Source organism: Ranitomeya imitator, chromosome 6 (assembly GCF_032444005.1).
Source record: "Ranitomeya imitator isolate aRanImi1 chromosome 6, aRanImi1.pri, whole genome shotgun sequence".
In the NCBI taxonomy this organism is placed as follows: domain Eukaryota; kingdom Metazoa; phylum Chordata; class Amphibia; order Anura; family Dendrobatidae; genus Ranitomeya; species Ranitomeya imitator.
In genome coordinates this window covers 349,979,033-349,993,247 of record NC_091287.1, presented here as the reverse complement: position 1 = coordinate 349,993,247, position 14,215 = coordinate 349,979,033, and the positions used below count along the sequence as shown (strand labels likewise).

The window sequence follows — 14,215 nt, the reverse complement described above, 5'->3', positions numbered from 1 at the left end:
ACATTGACTGGAGGCCAGGAACAAAGAACTAGGTGGAGTTAAATAGAGCAGCACCTAACGACCTAACCTCGTCACCTGAGGAAGGAAACTCAGAAGCCGCAGCCCCACTCACATCCACCAGATGAAGCTCATGGACAGAACCAGCCGAAATACCACTCATGACCACAGGAGGGAGCTTGACCACAGAATTCACAACACTATATACACTAGGAGATGACACACAGGTATATACTATATACAGGAGAGATGACACACGGGTATATACTATATACAGGAGGAGATGACACACAGGTATATACTATATACAGGATATAACACACAGGTATTTACTATATACAGGAGCAGATGACACACAGGTACATACTATATACAGGAGCAGATGACATACAGGTATATACTATATACAGGAGGAGATGACTTACAGGTATATACTATATACAGGAGGAGATGTGTTATGGCTGGCAATCAGGCAACACAGCGTGCAGTAATCAGCGCACATACAGAGATCTGGCAATAACCCAAAACAATAGGACGAGCTCTGAGACGTGGAATCTCTGTAGACTGCAGTACCTGATCTATCCTCACACAACTGGAAGCAGCAGTGGATTGCGCCTATCACTACCTATGCAACTCGGCACTGCCTGAGGAGCTGACTAGCCTGAAGATAGAAATACAAGCCTGACTTACCTCAGAGAAATACCCCAAAGGAATAGGCAGCCCCCCACATATAATGACTGTTAGCAAGATGAAAAGACAAACGTAGGAATGAAATAGATTCAGCAAAGTGAGGCCCGATATTCTAGACAGAGCGAGGATAGCAAAGAGAACTATGCAGTCTACAAAAAACCCTAAAACGAAAACCACGCAAAGGGGCAAAAAGACCCACCGTGCCGAACTAACAGCACGGCGGTGCACCCCTTTGCTTCTCAGAGCTTCCAGCAAAAGTTAATAGCAAGCTGGACAGAAAAAACAGAAAACAAACTAGAAGCACTTATCTAGCAGCGCAGCAGGCCCAAGGAAAGATGCAGTAGCTCAGATCCAACACTGGAACATTGACAAGGAGCAAGGAAGACAGACTCAGGTGGAGCTAAATAGCAAGGCAGCCAACGAGCTCACCAAAACACCTGAGGGAGGAAGCCCAGAGACTGCAATACCACTTGTGACCACAGAAGTGAACTCAGCCACAGAATTCACAACAGTACCCCCCCCTTGAGGAGGGGTCACCGAACCCTCACCAGAACCCCCAGGCCGACCAGGATGAGCCACATGAAAGGCACGAACAAGATCTGGGGCATGGACATCAGAGGCAAAAACCCAGGAATTATCTTCCTGAGCATAACCCTTCCATTTGACCAGATACTGGAGTTTCCGTCTAGAGACACGAGAATCCAAAATCTTCTCCACAATATACTCCAATTCCCCCTCCACCAAAACAGGGGCAGGAGGCTCCACAGATGGAACCATAGGTGCCACGTATCTCCTCAACAACGACCTATGGAATACATTATGTATGGAAAAGGAGTCTGGGAGGGTCAGACGAAAAGACACCGGATTGAGAATCTCAGAAATCCTATACGGACCAATAAAACGAGGTTTAAATTTAGGAGAGGAAACCTTCATAGGTATATGACGAGAAGATAACCAAACCAGATCCCCAACACGAAGTCGGGGTCCCACACGGCGTCTGCGATTAGCGAAAAGCTGAGCCTTCTCCTGGGACAAGGTCAAATTGTCCACTACCTGAGTCCAGATCTGCTGCAACCTGTCCACCACATAATCCACACCAGGACAGTCCGAAGACTCAACCTGTCCTGAAGAGAAACGAGGATGGAACCCAGAATTGCAGAAAAATGGAGAGACCAAGGTAGCCGAGCTGGCCCGATTATTAAGGGCGAACTCAGCCAACGGCAAAAATGACACCCAATCATCCTGGTCAGCGGAAACAAAACATCTCAGATATGTTTCCAAGGTCTGATTGGTTCGTTCGGTCTGGCCATTAGTCTGAGGATGGAAGGCCGAGGAAAAAGATAGGTCAATGCCCATCCTACCACAAAAGGCTCGCCAGAACCTCGAGACAAACTGGGAACCTCTGTCAGAAACAATATTCTCAGGAATGCCATGTAAACGAACCACATGCTGGAAGAACAAAGGCACCAAATCAGAGGAGGAAGGCAATTTAACCAAGGGCACCAGATGGACCATTTTAGAAAAGCGATCACAGACCACCCATATGACAGACATCTTTTGAGAAACGGGAAGGTCAGAAATGAAATCCATCGAAATATGTGTCCAAGGCCTCTTCGGGACCGGCAAGGGCAAAAGCAACCCACTGGCACGTGAACAGCAGGGCTTAGCCCTAGCACAAATTCCACAGGACTGCACAAAAGCACGCACATCCCGTGACAGAGATGGCCACCAGAAGGATCTAGCAACCAACTCCCTGGTACCAAAGATTCCTGGATGACCGGCCAGCACCGAACAATGAAGTTCAGAGATAACTTTACTAGTCCACCTATCAGGGACGAACAATTTCTCGGCCGGACAACGATCAGGTTTATTAGCCTGAAATTTCTGCAACACTCTCCGCAAATCAGGGGAGATGGCAGACACAATGACTCCTTCCTTGAGGATACTCGCCGGCTCAGATAACCCCGGAGAGTCGGGCACAAAACTCCTAGACAGAGCATCCGCCTTCACATTTTTAGAGCCCGGAAGGTATGAAACCACAAAATCAAAACGAGCAAAAAATAACGACCAACGGGCCTGTCTAGGATTCAAGCGCTTGGCAGACTCAAGATAAGTAAGGTTCTTATGATCAGTCAAAACCACCACGCGATGCTTAGCACCCTCAAGCCAATGACGCCACTCCTCGAATGCCCACTTCATGGCCAGCAACTCTCGGTTGCCCACATCATAATTACGCTCAGCAGCAGAAAATTTCCTGGAAAAGAAAGCACATGGTTTGAACACTGAGCAACCAGAACCTCTCTGTGACAAAACCGCCCCTGCACCAATCTCAGAAGCATCAACCTCGACCTGGAACGGAAGAGAAACATCAGGTTGACACAACACAGGGGCACAGCAAAAACGACGCTTCAACTCCTGAAAAGCTTCCACGGCAGCAGAAGACCAATTAACCAAATCAGCACCCTTCTTGGTCAAATCGGTCAATGGTCTGGCAATGCTAGAAAAATTACAGATGAAGCGACGATAAAAATTAGCAAAGCCCAGGAATTTCTGCAAACTTTTTAGAGATGTCGGCTGAGTCCAATCCTGGATGGCCTGAACCTTAACCGGATCCATCTCGATAGTAGAAGGGGAAAAGATGAACCCCAAAAATGAAACTTTCTGCACACCGAAGAGACACTTTGATCCCTTCACGAACAAGGAATTAGCACGCAGTACCTGGAAAACCATTCTGACTTGCTTCACATGAGACTCCCAATCATCTGAGAAGATCAAAATGTCATCCAAGTAAACAATCAAGAATTTATCCAGATACTCACGGAAAATGTCATGCATAAAAGACTGAAAAACAGATGGAGCATTGGCAAGTCCGAACGGCATCACCAGATACTCAAAATGACCCTCGGGCGTATTAAATGCCGTTTTCCATTCATCTCCCTGCCTGATTCTCACCAGATTATACGCACCACGAAGATCAATCTTAGTAAACCAACTAGCCCCCTTAATCCGAGCAAACAAGTCAGAAATCAATGGCAAGGGATACTGAAACTTAACAGTGATCTTATTAAGAAGGCGGTAATCAATACACGGTCTTAGCGAACCATCCTTCTTGGCTACAAAAAAGAACCCTGCTCCCAATGGTGACGACGATGGGCGAATATGTCCCTTCTCCAGGGACTCCTTCACATAACTGCGCATAGCGGTGTGTTCAGGTACGGACAAATTAAATAAACGACCCTTAGGGAATTTACTACCAGGAATCAAATCGATAGCACAATCACAATTCCTATGCGGAGGAAGGGCATCAGACTTGGACTCTTCAAATACATCCTGAAAGTCCGTCAAGAACTCTGGGATGTCAGAAGGAATGGATGACGAAATAGACAAAAATGGAACATCACCATGTACTCCCTGACAACCCCAGCTGGTTACCGACATAGAGTTCCAATCCAATACTGGATTATGGGTTTGTAGCCATGGCAACCCCAACACGACCACATCATGCAAATTATGCAGTACCAAAAAGAGAATAACTTCCTGATGTGCAGGAGCCATGCACATGGTCAGCTGGGCCCAGTACTGAGGCTTATTCTTGGCCAGAGGTGTAGCATCAATTCCTCTCAACGGAATAGGACACCGCAAGGGCTCCAAGAAAAATCCACAACGTTTAGCATAATCCAAATCCATCAGATTCAGGGCAGCGCCTGAATCCACAAACGCCATGACAGAATATGATGACAAAGAGCACATTAAGGTAATGGACAAAAGGAATTTGGACTGTACAGTACCAATAACGGCAGAGCTATCGAACCGCCTAGTGCGTTTAGGACAATTAGAAATAGCATGAGTAGAATCACCACAATAGAAACACAGTCTGTTCAGACGTCTGTGTTCGTGCCGTTCTACTTTAGTCATAGTCCTGTCGCACTGCATAGGCTCAGGCTTACTCTCAGACAATACCGCCAGATGGTGCACAGATTTACGCTCGCGCAAGCGACGACCGATCTGAATGGCCAAGGACATAGACTCATTCAAACCAGCAGGCATAGGAAATCCCACCATTACATCCTTAAGAGCTTCAGAGAGACCCTTTCTGAACAAAGCCGCTAGTGCAGATTCATTCCACAGAGTGAGTACTGACCATTTTCTAAATTTCTGACAATATACTTCTACATCATCCTGACCCTGGCATAAAGCCAGCAGATTTTTCTCAGCTTGATCCACTGAATTAGGCTCATCGTAAAGCAATCCCAGCGCCTGGAAAAATGCATCAACATTACTCAATGCAGAATCTCCTGGTGCAAGAGAAAACGCCCAGTCCTGTGGGTCGCCGCGCAAAAAAGAAATAATAATCAAAACCTGTTGAATAGGATTACCAGAAGAATGAGGTTTCAAGGCCAAAAATAGCTTACAATTATTTCTGAAGCTCAGGAACTTAGTTCTGTCACCAAAAAACAAATCAGGAATCGGAATTCTTGGTTCTAGCATCGATTTCTGATCAATAGTATCTTGAATCTTTTGTACATTTACAACGAGATTATCCATTGAGGAGCACAGAGCCTGAATATCCATGTCCACAGCTGTGTCCTGAAGCACTCTAATGTCTAGGGGAAAAAAAAGACTGAAGACAGAGCTAAGAAAAAAAAATGATGTCAGGATTTCTTTTTTCCCTCTATTGGAAATCATTGGTGTGGCTCCTTGTACTGTTGTGGCTGGCAATCAGGCAACACAGCGTGCAGTAATCAGCGCACATACAGAGATCTGGCAATAACCCAAAACAATAGGACGAGCTCTGAGACGTGGAATCTCTGTAGACTGCAGTACCTGATCTATCCTCACACAACTGGAAGCAGCAGTGGATTGCGCCTATCACTACCTATGCAACTCGGCACTGCCTGAGGAGCTGACTAGCCTGAAGATAGAAATACAAGCCTGACTTACCTCAGAGAAATACCCCAAAGGAATAGGCAGCCCCCCACATATAATGACTGTTAGCAAGATGAAAAGACAAACGTAGGAATGAAATAGATTCAGCAAAGTGAGGCCCGATATTCTAGACAGAGCGAGGATAGCAAAGAGAACTATGCAGTCTACAAAAAACCCTAAAACGAAAACCACGCAAAGGGGCAAAAAGACCCACCGTGCCGAACTAACAGCACGGCGGTGCACCCCTTTGCTTCTCAGAGCTTCCAGCAAAAGTTAATAGCAAGCTGGACAGAAAAAACAGAAAACAAACTAGAAGCACTTATCTAGCAGCGCAGCAGGCCCAAGGAAAGATGCAGTAGCTCAGATCCAACACTGGAACATTGACAAGGAGCAATGAAGACAGACTCAGGTGGAGCTAAATAGCAAGGCAGCCAACGAGCTCACCAAAACACCTGAGGGAGGAAGCCCAGAGACTGCAATACCACTTGTGACCACAGAAGTGAACTCAGCCACAGAATTCACAACAGAGATGACACACAGGTATATACTATATACAGAAGGAGATGACACACAGGTATATACTATATACAGGAGGAGATGACACACATATATACTATATACAGGGGAGATGACACACAGGTATATACTATATACAGGAGGAGATGACATACAGGTATATACTATATATAGGAGGACATGACACACAGGTATATACTATATACAGGAGGAGATGACATACAGGTATATACTATATACAGGAGGAAATGACATACAAATATATACTATATACAGGAGCAGATAATACACAGGTATATACTATATACAGTAGGAGATGACTTACAGGTACATACTATATACAGGAGGAGATGACACACGTATATACTATATACAGGAGGAGATGAGATACATGTATATACTATATACAGGAGATGACATACATGTATATACTATATATAGGAGGAGATGACATACAGGTATATAGTATATACAGAAGAGATGACATACAGGTATATAATATATACAGGAGGAGATGACACATGGGTATATACAATATACAGGAGGATACAGGTATCTACTATATACAAGAGAAGACATACAGGTGTTTACTATATATAAGGGAGATGACAAACATGTATATACTGAGGTGAAAATGAGGGGTGTGAGGTGAAAATGAAAAGGTGTAAGTGCAAAATGAGAGGAGTGAGGGAAAATAGTGGAGTGATCGGATAATGACAGATGTGAGGTCAAAATGACAAGTGTTAGGGGGGAATGAGAGGAGTGAGGGGGAAAATAAGAGGAGTGAGGGGGAAAATGAGTGGTGTAAGGGAGAAAATGAGAGGTGTAAGGGAGAAAATGAGAGGCATGATGATAAAATAAGAGACATGAGGTGCTATAACTAACCACAGATATTTACTATGCCCAGGCAATGCCGGGCTCTTCAGCTAGTGGCACTATAAAAATGCATAATAATAATAAAATAATAATAATGTGTCATATTTTAAAATAAAGTTGCTTTGCTTTTGATAATTCCTGGTATTTGACTTTGGGAAAAACTGTTTTGATATATTGGATGTGGATTACGTGCTTTAAATCACGTGTTTTTACCTGCAAAATTTCCACACCTCGTGCAAATCTATTAGGAAATTCCACACAGAAAACCCAGCATACACTGAAGAGAAATTGACATGTTGCAGATTTGAAACTTGCACCGCAGGTCAGATTACACTGCGTTAATAAGAAGCCCAGTGGGCATAAGATTTCTATAAATCCCATCCATTTTGTAATTTTAAGACACTGCGCAAAGTCAAAAACTCACTGTGGGAACGTACATATAGAGATCACAATATTAGCTATGGCCTGTGGAGGGAAAAGATTAATTTATAAGCTCTTAACTGTAGAAAAGGATTTAATCATGCAGTGTTTTTAAACCCCTGGATGGAGAAACAAAGTTTGAAAAATAATTCAATATCATAAAATTACAGGACAGTACAGGAGAAAGATTTCAGATTTGGGAAAAATATATAAATATATATATTGCTATGGAATTTTTTGTTATATTATATGGAAATGTCTGGCTGATATGGAAACATAAGCAATTTCTTTTTCTCCACGCTTTTTTTAACTTACGGTTTAGACAGTTTACTTATATTTTGCTATATATATAAATGCAAACACAATTTGTCAAAAAAAGAACTCTTCCAATTGTATCGGTAGCTTCTTTCACCATATACCTCTGCCCTGCACAGTCTGTAAGATTGTTGGTGACTTAGCAATGTATATCCTCAATTAGAGACATATTAAAACAAATGAAGGCCCGTATAATGACTAACGGGGTCATCATATCATTTGTGTAATGGATGTACAACACAGATATGAGCAGAGCATGAAACAGTTTTTTTTTTTATGTATCCAAAAACCTTTGTAAAATTTGTCATGTGGTGGGAAGTAAAACTAAAAAAAAATAAACTAACACAATTCTTAGGAAGGTTATAAATAAATGTACAATGTGTCAAGAGACTAGTGTCACAAGTTTAAACAGTAAGTCAAATATTTCATACAGACTGTATCATCGGTGTTATATGCCAACATTATTCATCTTGTCTGGAAAAAAGGCCTATACTTATAAGGCTTCATAATCTGCTTCAGAGTTATAAATATCCAGTAATAAATAATAAATATGGCTTTATTCCTGGGCATATGAACATTTGACTTTGTTCTTAAACTACCAGCATTTGGCTTCTTCTTCCTGCACTTTCAAAAGAACTCAATATATTTGTGAGCCCTTAACTTGAAATTTTACTTGGACTTGTGATTCTCTCATTTAATATTTTCTGTTCTCTGTTTTACTGCTAAATTTATAAAAAAAAAATTGGATAAAAAGGGAGTTTAACTCATGTTTGGCTTTTGTTCTTAATTCAAGTACTATCCCCGAACATTGGGGTCCCACTAAAACTACTCTGTAGACATAGGTTTAATTGCAGGACATGTAGTTTTTTTATCATTAAAAACACTGCAAAAACTAATGACAAGATTTTGTGCTGCATTTTTACTGCTTTTTTTGCACTTATTCATTGGTTTCTATGGGTGAAAAAAACAATGCAAAAACGCTAAAAGAGTTAACATGCTGCAGTTTTCAAAAAATTCAGAAAAAAAGAAATCAAGTTTGTTCATGAGGTTGCTGAGGTCATAAAATGCAAAATTGTGAAGATAGCCTAATGCAAGTTCCAATCACTGTATAGTAACAGTCCCAATGACATTAAAATGTATGGTGCAACTGATTTAAAAGCCATCAAGTGAAAGTATAGCCAATTTATTTATGAGGCATACATAAACACAGGTACTGACACATTAAAAAAAAGTGATGTACTGTAGATGATCGAAAATGATTGATCAAAGCTGTGCGTGACTAGGGAAGATGAAATTGGGATAATAAGTGGTACAGAAGTCCTGAGAGACTCTGAGAGTGGTAGAACAGGCGAGCAGTTAGGTGAGCATATTATTTTTTTTACCTTCAGCTTGCCTCATATGATTCAGCAAAATGGGATCCACAGTTAGCCACCATATTGCTAAATTTGCACTTAGCAAATTGCAAAAAAATCTTTATATGAAGATTGCAACATTTTTGTAAAATTTGAGGACAATTAATTTCCATTTGAATAAAATTGCTTATGCCTACTATATAGCCACCGTAATAAAACAAATAGTGGTTACAAAGTAGGGTATGACTACTGCATCTATTTTTTTTAACCTCTTCATGACCGTCCACGATAGATATACATTGGCGCTTGCTGGGCGTTATGCAGCACCGACGTTTATCAAAGGTGGGTCCTGCAAGCGCTGTGATTCCTGTGCAAAGCGGTTGCTCTGACAGATGAAATCATCGAGACCTGATTAGATCAAGTTCCAATAATGTTAACCTTTTGCTCTCTTCTAGATGCCGCTGTCGTGGCATTTAAAAGATAGCAGAGGGAGACACCTGCTATACTCACCTGTCCTATGCCCTCCCCCATGATGAGATCTGATCACATCACGGGGGATCCCACATTGTCCCAGCAGCCGGAGGTCATGTGATGACCTCTGGGTCTGCTAGCTATGGTGGTTTGTTATTGGTTATTTTACATTTTTTGTGGAAATTCAAAAACTGAAAAGTGTGGCGTGCAATATTATTTGGCCCCTTTAACTTAATACTTTGTTGTGCCACCTTTTGCTGCGATTACAGCTGAAAGTCGCTTGGGGTATGTCTCTATCAGTTTTGTACATCGAGAGACTGAAATTCTTGCCCATTCTTTCTTGGCAAACAGCTCAAGCTCAGTGAGGTTTGATGGAGATCGTTTGTGAACAGCAGTTTTCAGCTCTTTCCACAGATTCTCGATTGGATTGAGGTCTGGACTTTGACTTGGCCATCCTAACACCTAGATACATTTATTTGTGATCCATTCCATTGTAGATTTTGCTTTATGTTTGGGATCATTGTCTTGTTGGAAGACAAATCTCCATCCCAGTCTCAGGTCTTTTGCAGACTCCAACAGGTTTTCTTCCAGAATGGTCCTGCCTTTAGCTCCATCCATCTTCCGATAAATTTTAACCATCTTCCCTGTTCCTGCTGGAGAAAAGTAGGCCCAAACCATGATGCTACAACCACCATGTTTGACAGTGTGGATAGTGTGTTCAGGGTGATGAGCTGTGTTTTCTTTACGCCAAACAAATAGTTTGACGTTGTTGCAAAAAAGCTCAATTTTGGTTTCATCTGACCAGAGCACCTTCTTCCACATGTTTGGTGTGTCTACCAGGTGGTTTGATGCAAACTTTAAACAACACTTTTTATGGATATCTCTGAGGCTTTTTTCTTGCCACTCTTCCATAAAGGCCAGATTTTTGCAGTGTACCACTGATTGTTGTCCTATGGACAGACTGTCCCACCTAATCTGTAGATCTCTGCAGTTCATCCAGAGTGATCATGGGTCTCTTGGCTGCATCTCTGATCAGTCTTCTCCTTGTTTGAGATGAAATTTTAGAGGGACGGCCAGGTCTTGGTAGATATGCAGTGGTATGATACTCCTTCTATTTCAATATGATCGCTTGCACAGTGCTCCTTGGGATGTTTAAAGATTTGGAAATCATTTTGTATCCAAATCCGGCTTTAAACTTCTCCACAAACAACTGTATCACGGACCTGCCTGTTGTGTTCCTTAGTCTTCATGATGCTCTCTGTGCTTCAAACAGAACCCTGAGACTATCGCAGAGCAGGTGCATTTATACGGAGACTTGATTACACACAGGTGGATTATATTTATCATCATTAGGCATTTAGGACAACATTGGATCATTCAGAGATCCACAATGAACTTCTGGAGTGAGTTTCCTGCACTGAAAGTAAAGGGGACGAATAATATTGCACGCCCCACTTTTCAGTTTTTGAATTTCCACAAAAATTTAAAATAACCAATAAATTTTGTTCAACTTCAAAATTGTGTTCCACTTGTTGTTGATTCTTCACCAAAAATTTACATTTGGTATCTTTATGTTTGAAGCATGATATGTGGGAAAAGGTTGAAAAGTTACAGGGGGCCGGATACTTTCTCAAGGCACTGTACCATACACATGTTTGGCATTTCTGTAGTGATGAGAGCCAGCCTATGTTATGGGTGCATGCCTCCAGAAGCATGGGCTGGGCATAACGTACTTGTGACTGCAATGTACTGGTCACTACAGTGTCCCGGTCACTACAATGGCAGTTTTCAATTTTCACTCAGCAACATCCACTGCTGCCTGTTTCTGGAAAACAGTTATGGAGTCAAAACATTCACTACACTTGTAGGTAAATTCCCAAAAGGATAACATTTCTAAACCATAGTAACTTGAGGGGTGACTCTCCTTTTCTGTTTTTTAGAGTCTCTTTACATAGAGTCTGGAAACTATTCTATAATAATTTGTTATCCAAGAGTAAAAAAGTGCCCCGTCCCTCCAGAGTAGTGCTGTGTGGTAGGGTTGAGCGACTTTTACTTTTATAGGATCGGGTCGGGTTTCACGAAACCCGACTTTCTCAAAAGTCGGGTCGAGTGAAATCGTCCGATCCTATAGAAAAGTCGGGGTCGGGGTCGGCCGAAACACGAAACCCAATGCAGTGCAATGGGATACTATGGTTCCCAGGGTCTGAAGGAGAGGAAACTCTCCTTCAGGCCCTGGGATCCATATTTAAGTGTAAAATAAAGAATTAAAATAAAAAATATTGCTATACTCACCCTCTGACGCACCCTGGTACTAACCGGCAGCCTTCCTTCCTTAGAATCAGCGCATGAAGAACCTTAGATGACGTCGCGGCTTGTGATTGGTCGCGCGACCGCCCATGTGACCGCTCACGCGACCAATCACAAGCCGCGACGTCACCGAAGGTCATTCAAGCGCTGATTCTTAGGAAGGAAGGCTGCCGGAAAGAAACAGGGCGCGTCCGAGGGTGAGTATATTCCTATTAGGTTAATACTATATACCTAATACTATATACTATACTATATAGTATATAGTATATACTATATACTATAGGTATATACTCACCATCGGACGCGCCCTGCTTCTTTCCGGCAGCCTTCCTTCCTAAGAATCAGCGCTTGAATGACCTTCGGTGACATCGCGGCTTGTGATTGGTCGCGTGACTGGTCACATGGGTGGTCGCTTCCAATCACAAGCCGCGACATCATATAAGGTCCTTCACGCGCTGATTCTAAGGAAGGAAGGCTGCCGGTTAGTACCAGGGCGCGTCAGAGGGTGAGTATAGCAATATTTTTTATTTTAATTCTTTATTTTACACTTAAATATGGATTCCGATACCAATTTCCGATATTGCAAACATATCGGAACTCGGTATCGGAATTCCGATACCAGATTCAGAAGATCGCCGACCTCATGTCCGACCCCACACAGGGGTCGGGTTGGGTTTCATGAAACCCGACTTTGCCAAAAGTCGGCGACTTCTGAAAATGGCCGACTCGTTTCGCTCAACCCTACTGTGTGGCTAAGCAGTATTGTACAACCACATATGGGGTATTGCCAAGTTCAGAAGAAATTGTGTAACACATTTTGGCACCATTTTTACATATTTCCCAGTGTGAAAATGTAAATTCTGAGGCTAAAACTATTTTTGTGGTAAAAATGTAATTATTTTTTCTTCACTGCCCAATGGTATCTAACTTTGTGACACACTTGTGGTGTCAATATGATCAATGCACCCCTAGATGAACTCATTGAGAAGTTTAGTTGGTAAAATGGGGTCACTTATGGGGGTTTCTGCTGTTCTGGCACCGCAGGGGCTCTGCCAATGTGACATGGCCCCCTCAAACCAATGCAGCGAAACCTGCACTGTACTATGGCGTTCCTTCCCTTTCATGCCCTGCCGTGCTCCCAGACAGTAGTTTTCCACCACATGCTGGGTATTAGCATACTCAGGAAAAATTTCACTCAAACTTTGGGGTCCATATTTTCTTGCTACTTGCTACCCTTGTGAAAAATGAAAAGTGGGGTCTAAAACAGCATTTTTGTGGTAATTTTTATTTTTTTTATTTTGATGACTCAATGTCATAAAACTCTGTGAAGCCCCTGGAGATTCAATGTGCTCAGTGGACACCTAGATAAATTCCTTGAGTGGCCTAGTTTCCAAAATGGAGTTACTTGTTGGGGGTTTCCACTGTTTAGGCAGGTCAGGGGCTCTCCAAATGCAACATGGCGTACGCTCTCGCTTCCAGCCAATTTTGCATTCCAAAAGTCAAATCGTGCTCCTTCCCTTCCAAGCCCTGCTCCCAAACAGTAGTATTCCCCCACATATGGGGTATTGGCGTGGTCAGGAGTAATTGCACAACAAATTGTAGGGAGCAATTTCACCTTTTACCCTTATGAAAATGCAAAATATGGAGCTAAAAAGATTTATTTGGGAAAAATTTTTTTTTTTTTTATTTCCACAAGTCTTGTGGGTTCAAGGTGCTTAATACACATCTAGATAAGTTCCCTAAGGGGTCTAGTTTCCAAAATGGTGTCATTTGTTGGGGTTTCCACTGTTTAGGCACTTCAGGCGCTCTCCAAACGCAACATGGCAACCGCAAATTATTTCAGTATATATTTTTTTCAGTGCCTACGGCCACACCACCCTGAACATGCCCGATCTTGTCTGATCTCGGAAGCTAAGCAGGGTCAGGCCTGGTTAGTACTTGGATGGGAGACCGCCTGGGAATACCAGGTGCTGTAGGCTTTCCTTACTAACTATGTTACTATAGTCGAGGGGTTCAAGAGAGGCCTGGAAGTCTTCCTGGAGTAGAACAATATTGTATAATACAATTATTAGGTTCTGTAGAAGGACGTAGATTTGGGGATTTATTATGATGGAATATAGGCTGAACTGGATGGACAAATGTCTTTTTTCGGCCTTACTAACTATGTTAATATGTTACTAGTATATTTTTCAGTATTTTCTTTCATATAGACCCCTGAAAGTAACTTCAAATGTGAGGTGGTGCCTAAAAAAATGGTTTTGTAAAATTTGTTTAAAAAATGAAAAATCGCTGGTCAATTTTTAACCCTTATAACTTATAAAAAATACCGCGCACTTAAGAGATCT

General features: G+C 42.2%; 1 protein-coding gene and 1 non-coding gene across 2 annotated transcripts in view; both read left to right on the top strand.

The window, feature by feature from the left end:
- The window catches only part of GALR1 (galanin receptor 1), a 704,137-nt gene that overhangs the window by 548,166 nt on the left and 141,756 nt on the right, over window positions 1–14,215 (top strand). The window lies entirely within an intron of this gene.
- LOC138643935 (5S ribosomal RNA) lies at window positions 13,731–13,849 on the top strand. Its single transcript, XR_011314443.1, has one exon. It is a non-coding gene; the product is annotated as a 5S ribosomal RNA (ribosomal RNA).